The sequence below is a fragment of the Anomaloglossus baeobatrachus genome, chromosome 2, assembly GCF_048569485.1.
Source record: "Anomaloglossus baeobatrachus isolate aAnoBae1 chromosome 2, aAnoBae1.hap1, whole genome shotgun sequence".
Lineage (NCBI taxonomy): Eukaryota > Metazoa > Chordata > Amphibia > Anura > Aromobatidae > Anomaloglossus > Anomaloglossus baeobatrachus.
The window spans coordinates 261,280,578-261,292,993 of NC_134354.1; the positions used below are offsets into that span (position 1 = coordinate 261,280,578).

The following is a 12,416-nucleotide window of genomic DNA, read 5'->3' on the forward strand; positions in this document are numbered from 1 at the left end:
CGCACACACATACACATACACTGTATATACGCGCACACACACTTTCTTCCCCTGGCTGTGCAGAGCTGCTGTCTCTGTATGATTGATCTCAGTGCACATCCACTGGGAAGAGGCAGGGAGGAGGGTTTGGGTGGGAGCAGAGTGGGTGTATTAGACACAATGGGTGTGTTAGATAAGCCAGACACCGCCCCACAGCCACAAAGAATTCTGGGACTTGTAGGAACTGAACACAGGAAGTCAGAGGAGATATTAACCCCATCAGAGCTGGAGCCAGCAATGAGCATGTGCTGCTAGTGCACAATAAAAGGTAATTTTGCTGAAAAAACATAATAGATGTGTGGAGAGGCACATATTAGCAAGATTTATCAGAAAAAAAAAAATCAGTTTTGGTAACTGGACAACTTCTTTAACACTTTCAGGAAAAAGGGCTCTTCAGAAAATTATTAATAGACAGGGACAAAAAACATCATCTGGTTACCTTTGTGGCTGAACTTGACAGTCAGCTGAAATGAACCGCTATGCTCTTTTTGGTTAGAAGATGAAATAAACATTTCTGAAGAAGCTGTGGAATCTGGTTGAAAAAGAAACAGAAAAGCCTTCATAAACAGGTTTCATATCTTTAGAAACAAACATGTAAGGCTCTGTGTACACATTGGTGTGATCGTGTTTTTTTAGTGCAACTATGTCACTAAACCTGAAGAAAATCCTGATGCCAGCAAAGCCCATGAGAATCCTGAAATATCGTGCACACGTTGCTTATTTGTGACTTGCAGATATGGTGCAGAAAATGATTGCCTATGTGCTCGTTTTATCTGGTAACAGGATTTAACTGGTTAACAGCCGCAAGCGGATCTCCAAACCACTGGCAGCTGACACTGGCACATGACTACTGATTAAATCAGCCGACATGTGCAGGGAAAGATGTGGGCTCAGCATGCAAGCCTGCATCAAAGGCAGAGACAAAACATATGACGTAAATATACCTCATATGTCGTAAAGGGGTTAAATGCTATTTATAGTGTGTGTGCATGTATACTTTTCCATCTTATATTTACAAACAATATGGTGGATTGATTCAGAGCCCTGGGTCTGTTTTATGCATCCTAAATTCCCTTATTTTCTTTTTAAATGGTTTTCGATATGTATACCCCTTTGAATTGATGTATCAATAATGGATTTTTACATTAGTCATTGGAGAAGAGTCTCTTTCTGTCGGATCTATAGAGATATATAATAGATGGTGACAGAAAAAAAATTGCACCCTGTGGAGATAATTAAACAGCTTTTTATGATTAAATAAATGGGGAAAAAAAAAACACAACACGACTTGGGGTCCCTCCATTTTTGTAACTAGCAAAAGTAAAACAGACAGCTATGAGTTGATATTATCAGGTTGGGGAGATCCATGGTTATTGGGCCCTTTACAGCCTAAAAACTCCAGCCCGCAGCCACCCTCAGAAGTGGTGCATCACATTAGATGTGGTAATTCTGGTGCTTTGCCTCAGCTCTTCCAGATTACCCCTATGGACACTGGACCAGGGCAATGGTAGTTGGGTTTGATGTTGGCTGTGTAGTGTAACCTGGCATCAAGCCCTGGTGTTAATAATGGAGAGGCATTTATCATACGCCTCCATTACTAACTCAGTGCAGAGATGAAGTGCCAGAATTAGGACATCTAATGTGATGCGCCACTTCTGGGGAGGCTGTGAAAGGCCTATGGACCCTCTCAGCATGATAGTATCAGCTCTCCGCTGTCTTATTTATCTTAGCTGGTTATCAAAACCAGACTAAGTCGTTTTTTTCATTTATTTAATCAGAAAATAAGCTCCACATGATGTAATTTTATTGTTTGTTGGGGGGGTTGTGCAATTACATGTCTGTATATCTCTATTGCATTCATCGCTGTCCAAAACTACTAGAAAACGCATGCAAGCACAGCAAAAACGTGTGTGATTTGCCTCTACATTTTTACTGCCAAGACGTGCAGAAAGATCTACTTCCAAATACTCAACATATGCACATACCCTAAGGCTTTGTGCACATGCTGAGTTTTCAGTGCAAATTTTTTATGCATTTTTTTCCCCATGAGTTTTCTATGCATTCTGGTGTGGAAAAACACTGCAAAAGTGCTGAAAAAAAATCAACACGCTACAGATTTATTTTTATGTGCAAAAATTTCAGGATTCTCTCTTTGCTGGCACAAGGATTTGTGATCTTCTTTCCTTTAACTGTTGATACCTGCTTATGATTGGTCAACATCAAACAGGGAGAAGAAGTACACGCCTCCAGTAAAAACTATCTGATAACGCCCACTTGGACATAAAAAAAACCCCAAACCTTGTTAAGTTCCAAATAATTTGATTGCCAATATCTCCACAATAGAAAGGAGTATTAAAAAACAAAACAAATCCCTCAAAATATTTTATTCCACTCTGCAGCCACTATTACATTGTGCCAAGTTAAAGCCTAAACAATTTGGTGAAAGGGCCTCTTTAATAGCAGTTTTTTTATTTCCTTTCTTTTGTTTAGACCGGTGGAGGTCTCCAGATCAGTAGTCGCATCGATCTGTAGGATTTGTATGTAAAATACATCACCATATTATAAGGCTATGTGCCCACGGGAGCTCGCACCTGCGGATTTTTCCATGGAAAACCTGCGGATTTATCTGGATTTTTTAGTTAAATCTACAGGTTACAGCAAGTACAGACACTCCCCATGTTATCCTATGGGACATGGGGAGTGCTGTGTCCATGCTGCGGTATGTGTGGCTGCGAAATATGCTGCGGATGTCCCACAGCGAGGAGTAAATTCAGAAGGCAGGAGAAAAGCAGGTTTAAATACCGCGCCAAACCACAGGAGTCCAGATGATGTTAGTAAATCCCTTTTCTTTATTTTCACAGGTCTACGCGTTTCAGGGACATGTCCGTCCCCTTCTTCAGGACAATGTACATTCTCTGTACATTGTCCTGAGGAAGGGGACGGACATGTCCCTGAAACACGTAGACCTGTGACAATAAAGAAAAGGGATTTACTAACATCATCTGGACTCCTGTGGTTTGGTGCGGTATTTAAACCTGCTTTCCTCCTGCTGTCTGAATTTAAACCTGCAGAACATGAAGATTGTTATTGTGTCTACTATAAAAATGCATATAAGCCGCACATTACTGTATCAAAAAAGTTGTGTCAAAGCCAAATGAAGGGAATTTTGTTTACTTACCGTAAATTCCTTTTCTTCTAGCTCCAATTGGGAGACCCAGACAATTGGGTGTATAGCTATGCCTCCGGAGGCCACACAAAGTATTACACTAAAAGTGTAAAGCCCCTCCCCTTCAGCCTATACACCCCCCGTACTGCTACGGGCTCATCAGTTTTGGTGCAAAAGCCAGAAGGAGGAAAAAATTATAAACTGGTTTAAAGTAAATTCAATCCGAAGGAATATCGGAGAACTGAAACCATTTAACATGAACAACATGTGTATACAAAAAACAGGGGCGGGTGCTGGGTCTCCCAATTGGAGCTAGAAGAAGAAGGGAATTTTGTTACTTACCGTAAATTCCTTTTCTTCTAGCTCTTATTGGGAGACCCAGACGATTGGGTGTATAGCACTGCCTCCGGAGGCCACACAAAGCAATTACACTAAAAAGTGTAAGGCCCCTCCCCTTCTGGCTATACACCCCCAGTGGGATCACTGGCTCACCAGTTTTAGTGCAAAAGCAAGAAGGAGGAAAGCCAATAACTGGTTTAAACAAATTCTCTCCGAGTAACATCGGAGAACTGAAAACCGTTCAACATGAACAACATGTGTACCCGCAAACAAACCAACAATCCCGAAGGACAACAGGGCGGGTGCTGGGTCTCCCAATAAGAGCTAGAAGAAAAGGAATTTACGGTAAGTAACAAAATTCCCTTCTTCTTCGTCGCTCTATTGGGAGACCCAGACGATTGGGACGTCCAAAAGCTGTCCCTGGGTGGGTAAAGAAATACCTCATGTTAGAGCTGCAAGACAGCCCTCCCCTACGGGGAGGCAACTGCCGCCTGCAGGACTCTTCTACCTAGGCTGGCGTCCGCCGAAGCATAGGTATGCACCTGATAATGTTTGGTGAAAGTGTGCAGACTCGACCAGGTAGCTGCCTGGCACACCTGTTGAGCCGTAGCCTGGTGTCGTAATGCCCAGGATGCACCCACGGCTCTGGTAGAATGGGCCTTCAGCCCTGATGGAACCGGAAGCCCAGCAGAACGGTAGGCTTCAAGAATTGGTTCTTTGATCCATCGAGCCAGGGTGGCTTTAGAAGCCTGCGACCCTTTGCGCTTACCAGCGACAAGGACAAAGAGTGCACCCGAACGGCGCAAGGGCGCCATGCGGGAAATGTAGATTCTGAGTGCTCTCACCAGATCTAACAAATGTAAATCCTTCTCATACCGATGAACTGCATGAGGACAAAACGAAGGCAAAGAGATATCCTGATTAAGATGAAAAGAGGATACCACCTTCGGGAGAAACTCCTGAATAGGACGCAGCACAACCTTGTCCTGGTGGAAGACCAGGAAGGGAGCCTTGGATGATAGTGCTGCCAGCTCAGACACTCTCCGAAGAGATGTGATCGCTACCAGAAAAGCTACTTTCTGTGATAGTCTAGAAAGTGAAACCTCCTTCAGAGGCTCGAAAGGCGGCTTCTGGAGGGCAACTAGTACCCTGTTCAGATCCCATGGATCTAACGGCCGCTTGTACGGGGGTACGATATGGCAAACCCCCTGTAGGAACGTGCGCACCTTAGGAAGGCGTGCCAAACGCCTCTGAAAAAAGACGGATAGCGCAGAGACCTGACCTTTAAGGGAGCCGAGCGACAAACCTTTTTCTAACCCAGATTGCAGGAAAGAAAGAAAGGTAGGCAATGCAAATGGCCAGGGAGACACTCCCTGAGCAGAGCACCAGGATAAAAATATCCTCCACGTTCTGTGGTAGATCTTAGCAGACGTGGGCTTCCTAGTCTGTCTCATGGTGGCAACGACCCCTTGGGACAATCCTGAAGACGTTAGGATCCAGGACTCAATGGCCACACAGTCAGGTTCAGGGCCGCAGAATTCCGATGGAAAAACGGCCCTTGGGACAGTAAGTCTGGTCGGTCTGGGAGTGCCCACGGTTGGCCGACCGTGAGCTGCCACAGATCCGGATACCACGCCCTCCTCGGCCAGTCTGGGGCGACAAGTATGACGCGGCTGCAATCGGATCTGATTTTGCGTAGCACTCTGGGCAGGAGTGCCAGAGGTGGAAACACATAAGGGAGCCGGAACTGCGACCAATCTTGCACTAGGGCGTCTGCCGCCAGCGCTCTTTGATCGCGAGACCGTGCCATGAAGGTTGGGACCTTGTTGTTGTGCCGTGACGCCATTAGGTCGACGTCCGGCACCCCCCAGCGGCGACAGATTTCCTGAAACACGTCTGGGTGAAGGGACCATTCCCCTGCGTCCATGCCCTGGCGACTGAGGAAGTCTGCTTCCCAGTTTTCTACGCCGGGGATGTGAACCGCGGATATGGTGGAGGCTGTGGCTTCCACCCACATCAGAATCCTCCGGACTTCCTGGAAGGCTTGCCGACTGCGTGTCCCCCCTTGGTGGTTGATGTATGCCACCGCTGTGGAGTTGTCCGACTGAATTCGGATCTGCCTTCCTTCCAGCCACTGCTGGAAGGCTAGTAGGGCAAGATACACTGCTCTGATTTCCAGAACATTGATCTGAAGGGTGGACTCCTGCTGAGACCACGTACCCTGAGCCCTGTGGTGGAGAAAGACTGCTCCCCACCCTGACAGACTCGCATCTGTCGTGACCACCGCCCAAGACGGTGGTAGGAAGGATCTTCCCTGTGATAATGAGGTGGGAAGAAGCCACCACTGCAGAGAGTCTTTGGCTGTCTGGGAAAGGGAGACCTTCCTGTCCAGGGATGTTGACTTCCCGTCCCATTGGCGGAGAATGTCCCATTGAAGTGGACGCAGATGAAACTGCGCAAACGGAACCGCCTCTATTGCCGCCACCATCTTCCCGAGGAAGTGCATGAGGCGTCTTAAGGAGTGCGGCTGACTTTGAAGGAGAGCCTGCACCCCAGTCTGTAGAGACCGCTGCTTGTCCAGCGGAAGTTTCACTATCGCTGAGAGAGTATGAAACTCCATGCCAAGATACGTTAGTGATTGGGCCGGTGACAGATTTGACTTTGGGAAGTTGATGATCCACCCGAACGCCTGGAGAGTCTCCAGTGCAACATTCAGGCTGAGTCGGCATGCCTCTTGAGAGGGTGCCTTGACCAGTAGATCGTCCAAGTAAGGGATCACAGAGTGTCCGTGAGAGTGCAAGACTGCTACCACTGCCGCCATGACCTTGGTGAACACCCGAGGGGCTGTCGCCAGACCAAATGGCAGAGCTACGAACTGAAGATGGTCGTCTCCTATCACGAAGCGTAGGAAGCATTGGTGCTCTGTAGCAATCGGCACGTGGAGATAAGCATCCTTGATGTCTATTGATGCTAGGAAATCTCCTTGAGACATAGAGGCAATGACTGAGCGGAGGGATTCCATCCGGAACCGCCTGGCGTTCACATGCTTGTTGAGTAGTTTTAGGTCCAGAACAGGACGGAAGGAGCCGTCCTTTTTTGGAACCACAAAGAGATTGGAGTAAAATCCTCGCCCCCGTTCGAGAGGGGGGACAGGGATCACGACTCCTTCTGCTCTTAGAGAGTCCACCGCCTGCAGCAGGGCATCTGCTCGGTTGGGGTGTGGGGAGGTTCTGAAGAACCGAAGTGGAGGCCGAGAACTGAACTCGATTCTGTACCCGCGAGACAGAATGTCTGTTACCCACCGGTCTTTGACCTGAGACAGCCAAATGTCGCAAAAGCGGGAGAGCCTGCCACCGACCGAGGATGCGGAGGGAGGAGGCCGAAAGTCATGAGGTAGCCGCTTTGGAAGCGGTTCCTCCATTTTTTTTCCTGGGGCGTGAGTGAGCCCGCCAGGAATCTGAGTTCCCTTGTTCTTTCTGAGTCCTTTTGGACGAGGAGAATTGGGCCTTGCCCGAGCCACGAAAGGACCGAAACCTCGACTGCCACTTTTTCTGTTGAGGTTTACTTGCTCTGGGCTGTGGCAAGGAAGAGTCCTTACCCTTGGACTGTTTTATGATTTCAGCCAATGGCTCACCAAACAGTCTGTCTCTAGATAATGGCAAGCTGGTTAAGCATTTTTTGGAACCAGCATCTGCTTTCCAGTCCTTTAACCACAAGGCTCTGCGCAAAACCACAGAATTGGCGGACGCCATAGCGGTACGGCTCGTAGATTCTAGGACAGCATTGATAGCATAGGTCGCAAACGCAGACATTTGCGAAGTTAGGGACGCCACTTGCGGCACTGCTGGATGTATGAAAGCATCCACTTGTGCTAAACCAGCTGAAATAGCTTGGAGTGCCCACACGGCCGCGAATGCTGGAGCAAACGACGCGCCGATAGATTCATAGACAGATTTCAACCAAAGGTCCATCTGTCTGTCGTTGGCATCTTTAAGTGAAGCGCCATCCTCTACTGCGACTATGGATCTAGCCGCAAGCTTGGAAATTGGGGGATCCACCTTTGGACACTGGGTCCAGCGTTTGGCTACCTCAGCGGGAAAAGGATAACGGGTATCCTTAGAACGTTTAGAGAAACGCTTGTCTGGATGAGCGTCGTGTTTCTGGATCGATTCTCTGAAATCAGAGTGGTCCAAAAAAGCACTTAATTTACGCTTGGGATATAGGAAATGGAACTTCTCCTGCTGTGCAGCTGCCTCCTCTGCAGAAGGGGCTGGGGGAGAAATATCCAACAGCCTATTAATTGCCGATATAAGGTCATTAACCATGGCGTCACCATCAGGGGCATCCAGATTGAGAGGGGCCTCAGGATTAGAATCCTGGTCACCTTCCTCAGTCTCATCACAGAGAGACTCTTGTCGCTGAGACCCTGAACAGTGTGAGGACGTGGAGGGTCTTTCCCAGCGAGCTCGCTTAGGCTGCCTGGGACTGTCATCTGAGTCAGAGACTTCAGCCTGTGATGCTTGAGACCCCCCTGAAGTACGGATTAGTTCCAACTGAGGGGGACCGGGGAGCATAGACACAGCAGTGTCCATGGCCTGAGCAACTGGCCTGGACTGCAAGGTCTCCAGGATTTTTGCCATAGTCACAGACATTTTATCAGCAAAAACTGCAAAGTCTGTCCCCGTCACCGGGGCAGGGTTCACAGGCGCCTCAGCCTGGGCTACCACCACATTAGGCTCTGGCTGACGAAGTGCCACTGGGATTGAACATTGAACACAATGTGAGTCTTTGGAGCCTGCCGGTAGATCAGCCCCACATGCAGTACAAACAGTGTACACAGCCTGTGCCTTGGCACCCTTGCGTTTTGCGGATGACATGTTGCTGCCTCCTCAGAGCAGTACAGGGTGTCCAGCCAAGAAGCGACCTTACAGTGCACTATATAAATATATATATATATATATGGTACCAAGAAAAAAGTACACTAATATAACACTGAGGCACTAGAGGGGCCAGCACTACTGTGCTGCTTACCACCCGCTTAGGAGCGGTGTGTGGACGCTAGAAATCCCTCTAGTCTGGGTCTCCCAGAGCCTGCTGCCTTTCCCCAGCCAGCCGCATGTGTAATGGCTGCCGGCGTCCTTGTGGAGAGGGGGGGCGGGCCCTGGGCGTACACCGACGAAGAGCGGGAAGTCTGCTTCCCCCTGTGCCTAGTGAGAGGGCTGGAGCATGTAAATAAGGCTCCAGCCCTCGGCGCTGTTAATTGAGCAGCGTCTCTCCCCTACCCTGATTGACAGGGTGGGGGCGGGAACGAAGCGGCACTAGGCCGCAGAAGCCGGGGGCTAAAGTTAGAAGCGCCGCCGCCGTAAAAGCGCGGTCGGCGCAAAGTCCCCGGCGCACTACAAGTCGCAGCTGCGCCGCCGCTCCAGGAGCGGTCGGCGCAGTAGTTCCCAACATGAAACGTCACTCAGCAAAGCTGCAGTGACCTAACCCCGGCGCACAGCGCTACTGTCCCCGGCGCACTATAACGCTCAGCAAGCCTGAGAGTGTCCGTGCCTGCCGGGGACACAGAGTACCTGAAAGTTGCAGGGCCTTGTCCCTGAACGGCACTCCCGCTCCAAATCCAGCAGGTTCTATGGGTCTGTGGATGGAGCCCGGCCCCAGGGCTTGGGGGCCGGCAAGATCCCACTTCCACAGAGCCCTCCAGGGGATGTGGAAGGAAAACAGCATGTGGGCTCCAGCCTCTGTACCAGCAATAGGTACCTCAACCTTACAAGCACCACCGCGGGTGAGAAGGGAGCATGCTGGGGGCCCCATATGGGCCCTCTTTTCTTCCATCCGATATAGCCAGCAGCTACTGCTGACTACAAACAGTGGAGCTATGCGTGGATGTCTGACCTCCTTCGCACAAAGCAGAAAACTGGTGAGCCAGTGATCCCACTGGGGGTGTATAGCCAGAAGGGGAGGGGCCTTACACTTTTTAGTGTAATTGCTTTGTGTGGCCTCCGGAGGCAGTGCTATACACCCAATCGTCTGGGTCTCCCAATAGAGCGACGAAGAAAAGGAATTTACGGTAAGTAAACAAAATTCCCTTCTTCTTTGTCGCTCCTAATTGGGAGACCCAGACAATTGGGACGTCCAAAAGCAGTCCCTGGGTGGGTAAATAATACCTCATAATAGAGCCGTAACGGCTCCGTCCTACAGGTGGGCAACTGCCGCCTGAAGGACTCGCCTACCTAGGCTGCCATCTGCCGAAGCATAGGTATGCATCTGATAGTGATAGTGTTTCGTGAAAGTGTGCAGGCTCGACCAGGTAGTTGCCTGACACATCTGCTGAGCCGTAGCCTGGTGTCGCAAGGCCCAGGACGCTCCCACGGCCCTGGTAGAATAGGCCTTCAGTCCTGAGGGAACCGGAAGCCCCGAGGAACGGTAAGCTTCGAGAATTGGTTCCTTGATCCACCGAGCCAGGGTTGATTTGGAAGCTTGTGTCCCTTTACGCTGGCCAGCGACAAGGACAAAGAGAGCATTGGAGCGGCGCAGGGGCGCCGTACGAGAAATGTAGAGTCTGAGTGCTCTCACCAGATCTAACAAGTGCAAATCCTTTTCACATTGGTGAACTGGATGAGGACAAAACGAGGGTAAGGAGATGTCCTGATTGAGATGAAAAGTGGGCAAGGCAAATGGCCAGGGAGAAAACGCCTGAGCAGAGCACCACGACAGGAATATTTTCCACGTCCTGTGGTAGATCTTGGCGGACGTTGGTTTCCTAGCCTGTCTCATAGTGGCAATGACCTCTTGAGATAATCCTGAAGACGCTAGGATCCAGGACTCAATGGCCACACAGTCAGGTTGAGGGCCGCAGAATTCTGATGGAAAAACGGCCCTTGAGACAGCAAATCTGGTCGGTCTGGCAGTGCCCACGGTTGGCCGACCGTGAGATGCCACAGATCCGGGTACCACGACCTCCTCGGCCAGTCTGGAGCGACGAGGATGGCGCGGCGGCAGTCGGCCCTTATCTTGCATAACACTCTGGGCAACAGAGCCAGAGGAAGAAACACATAAGGAAGCTGAAACTGCGATCAATCCTGAACTAAGGCGTCTGCCGCCAGAGCTCTGTGATCTTGAGATCGAGCCATGAATGTTGGGACCTTGTTGTTGTGCCGTGACGCCATTAGGTCGACGTCCGGCATCCCCCAGCGGCAACAGATCTCCTGAAACACGTCCGGGTGAAGGGACCATTCCCCTGCGTCCATGCCCTGGCGACTGAGAAAGTCTGCTTCCCAGTTTTCTACGCCCGGGATGTGAACTGCGGATATGGTGGATGCTGTGGCTTCCACCCACAGCAGAATCCTCCGGACTTCCTGGAAGGCTTGCCGACTGCGTGTCCCACCTTGGTGGTTGATGTAAGCCACCGCTGTGGAGTTGTCCGACTGAATTCGGATCTGCTTGCCTTCCAGCCACTGCTGGAACGCTTTTAGGGCAAGATACACTGCCCTGATCTCCAGAACATTGATCTGAAGTGAGGACTCTTGCTGAGTCCACGTACCCTGAGCCCTGTGGTGGAGAAAAACTGCTCCCCACCCTGACAGGCTCGCGTCCGTCGTGACCACCGCCCAGGATGGGGGTAGGAAGGATTTCCCTTTCGATAATGAGGTGGGAAGAAGCCACCACCGAAGGGAAGCTTTGGTTGCTTGAGAGAGGGAGACGTTCCTGTCTAGGGACGTCGGCCTCCTGTCCCACTTGCGTAGGATGTCCCAGTGAAGAGGACGCAGGTGAACCTGCGCGAAAGGGACTGCTTCCATTGCTGCCACCATCTTCCCCAGGAAGTGCATGAGGTGCGTCAAGGGGTGTGACCGACCTTGAAGGAGAGATTGTACCCCTGTGTGTAGTGAACGCTGTTTGTCCAGCGGAAGCTTCACTATCGCTGGAAGAGTATGAAACTCCATGCCAAGATATGTCAGTGATTGGACCGGTGTCAGATTTGACTTTGGAAAATTGATGATCCACCCGAAACTCTGGAGAATCTCCAGAGTAACGTTGAGGCTGTGTTGGCATGCCTCTTGAGAGGGTGCCTTGACCAGCAGATCGTCTAAGTAAGGTATCACTGAGTGACCCTGAGATTGGAGGACCGCAACTACTGTAGCCATGACCTTGGTGACAACCCTTGGGGCTGTCGCCAGGCCGAACGGCAGTGCCGCGAACTGAAGGTGTTCGTCTCCTATGGCGAAGCGCAAGAAGCGCTGATGCTCTGGAGCAATTGGTACGTGGAGATAAGCATCCTTGATATCGATCGATGCTAGGAAATCTCCTTGGGACATTGAGGCGATGACGGAGCGGAGGGATTCCATCCGGAACCGCCTGGTCCTTACACTGAGAGTGCGGAACTGCTACTACTGTTGCCATGACCTTGGTGAAGACCCGTGGGGCTGTCGCCAAGCCGAAAGGCAGTGCCACGAACTGAAGGTGTTTGTCCCCTATGGCGGAACGCAGGAAGCGCTGATGCTCTGGAGCAATCGGTACGTGGAGATAAGCATCTTTGATGTCGATTGATGCTAGAAAATCTCCTTGGGACATTGAGGCGATGACGGAGCGGAGCGATTCCATCCGGAACCGCCTGGTTTTTACATGTTTGTTGAGCAGTTTTAGGTCCAAAACAGGACGGAAGGACCCGTCCTTCTTTGGAACCACAAACAGGTTGGAGTAGAAACCGTGACCCTGTTGCTGAAGAGGAACCGGGACCACCACTCCTTCTGCCTTCAGAATGCCCACCGCCTGCAGAAGAGCCTCGGCTCGCTCGGGAGGCGGAGATGTTCTGAAGAATCAAGTCGGAGGACGAGAGCTGAACTCTATCCTGTAACCGTGAGACAAAATGTCT

At 50.4% G+C, this 12,416-nt stretch overlaps 1 pseudogene; it reads right to left on the reverse strand.

Annotated features, from left to right (window-relative positions):
* The window catches only part of LOC142291333 (zinc finger CCCH domain-containing protein 11A-like), a 183,828-nt pseudogene that overhangs the window by 117,242 nt on the left and 54,170 nt on the right, over positions 1-12,416 (reverse strand).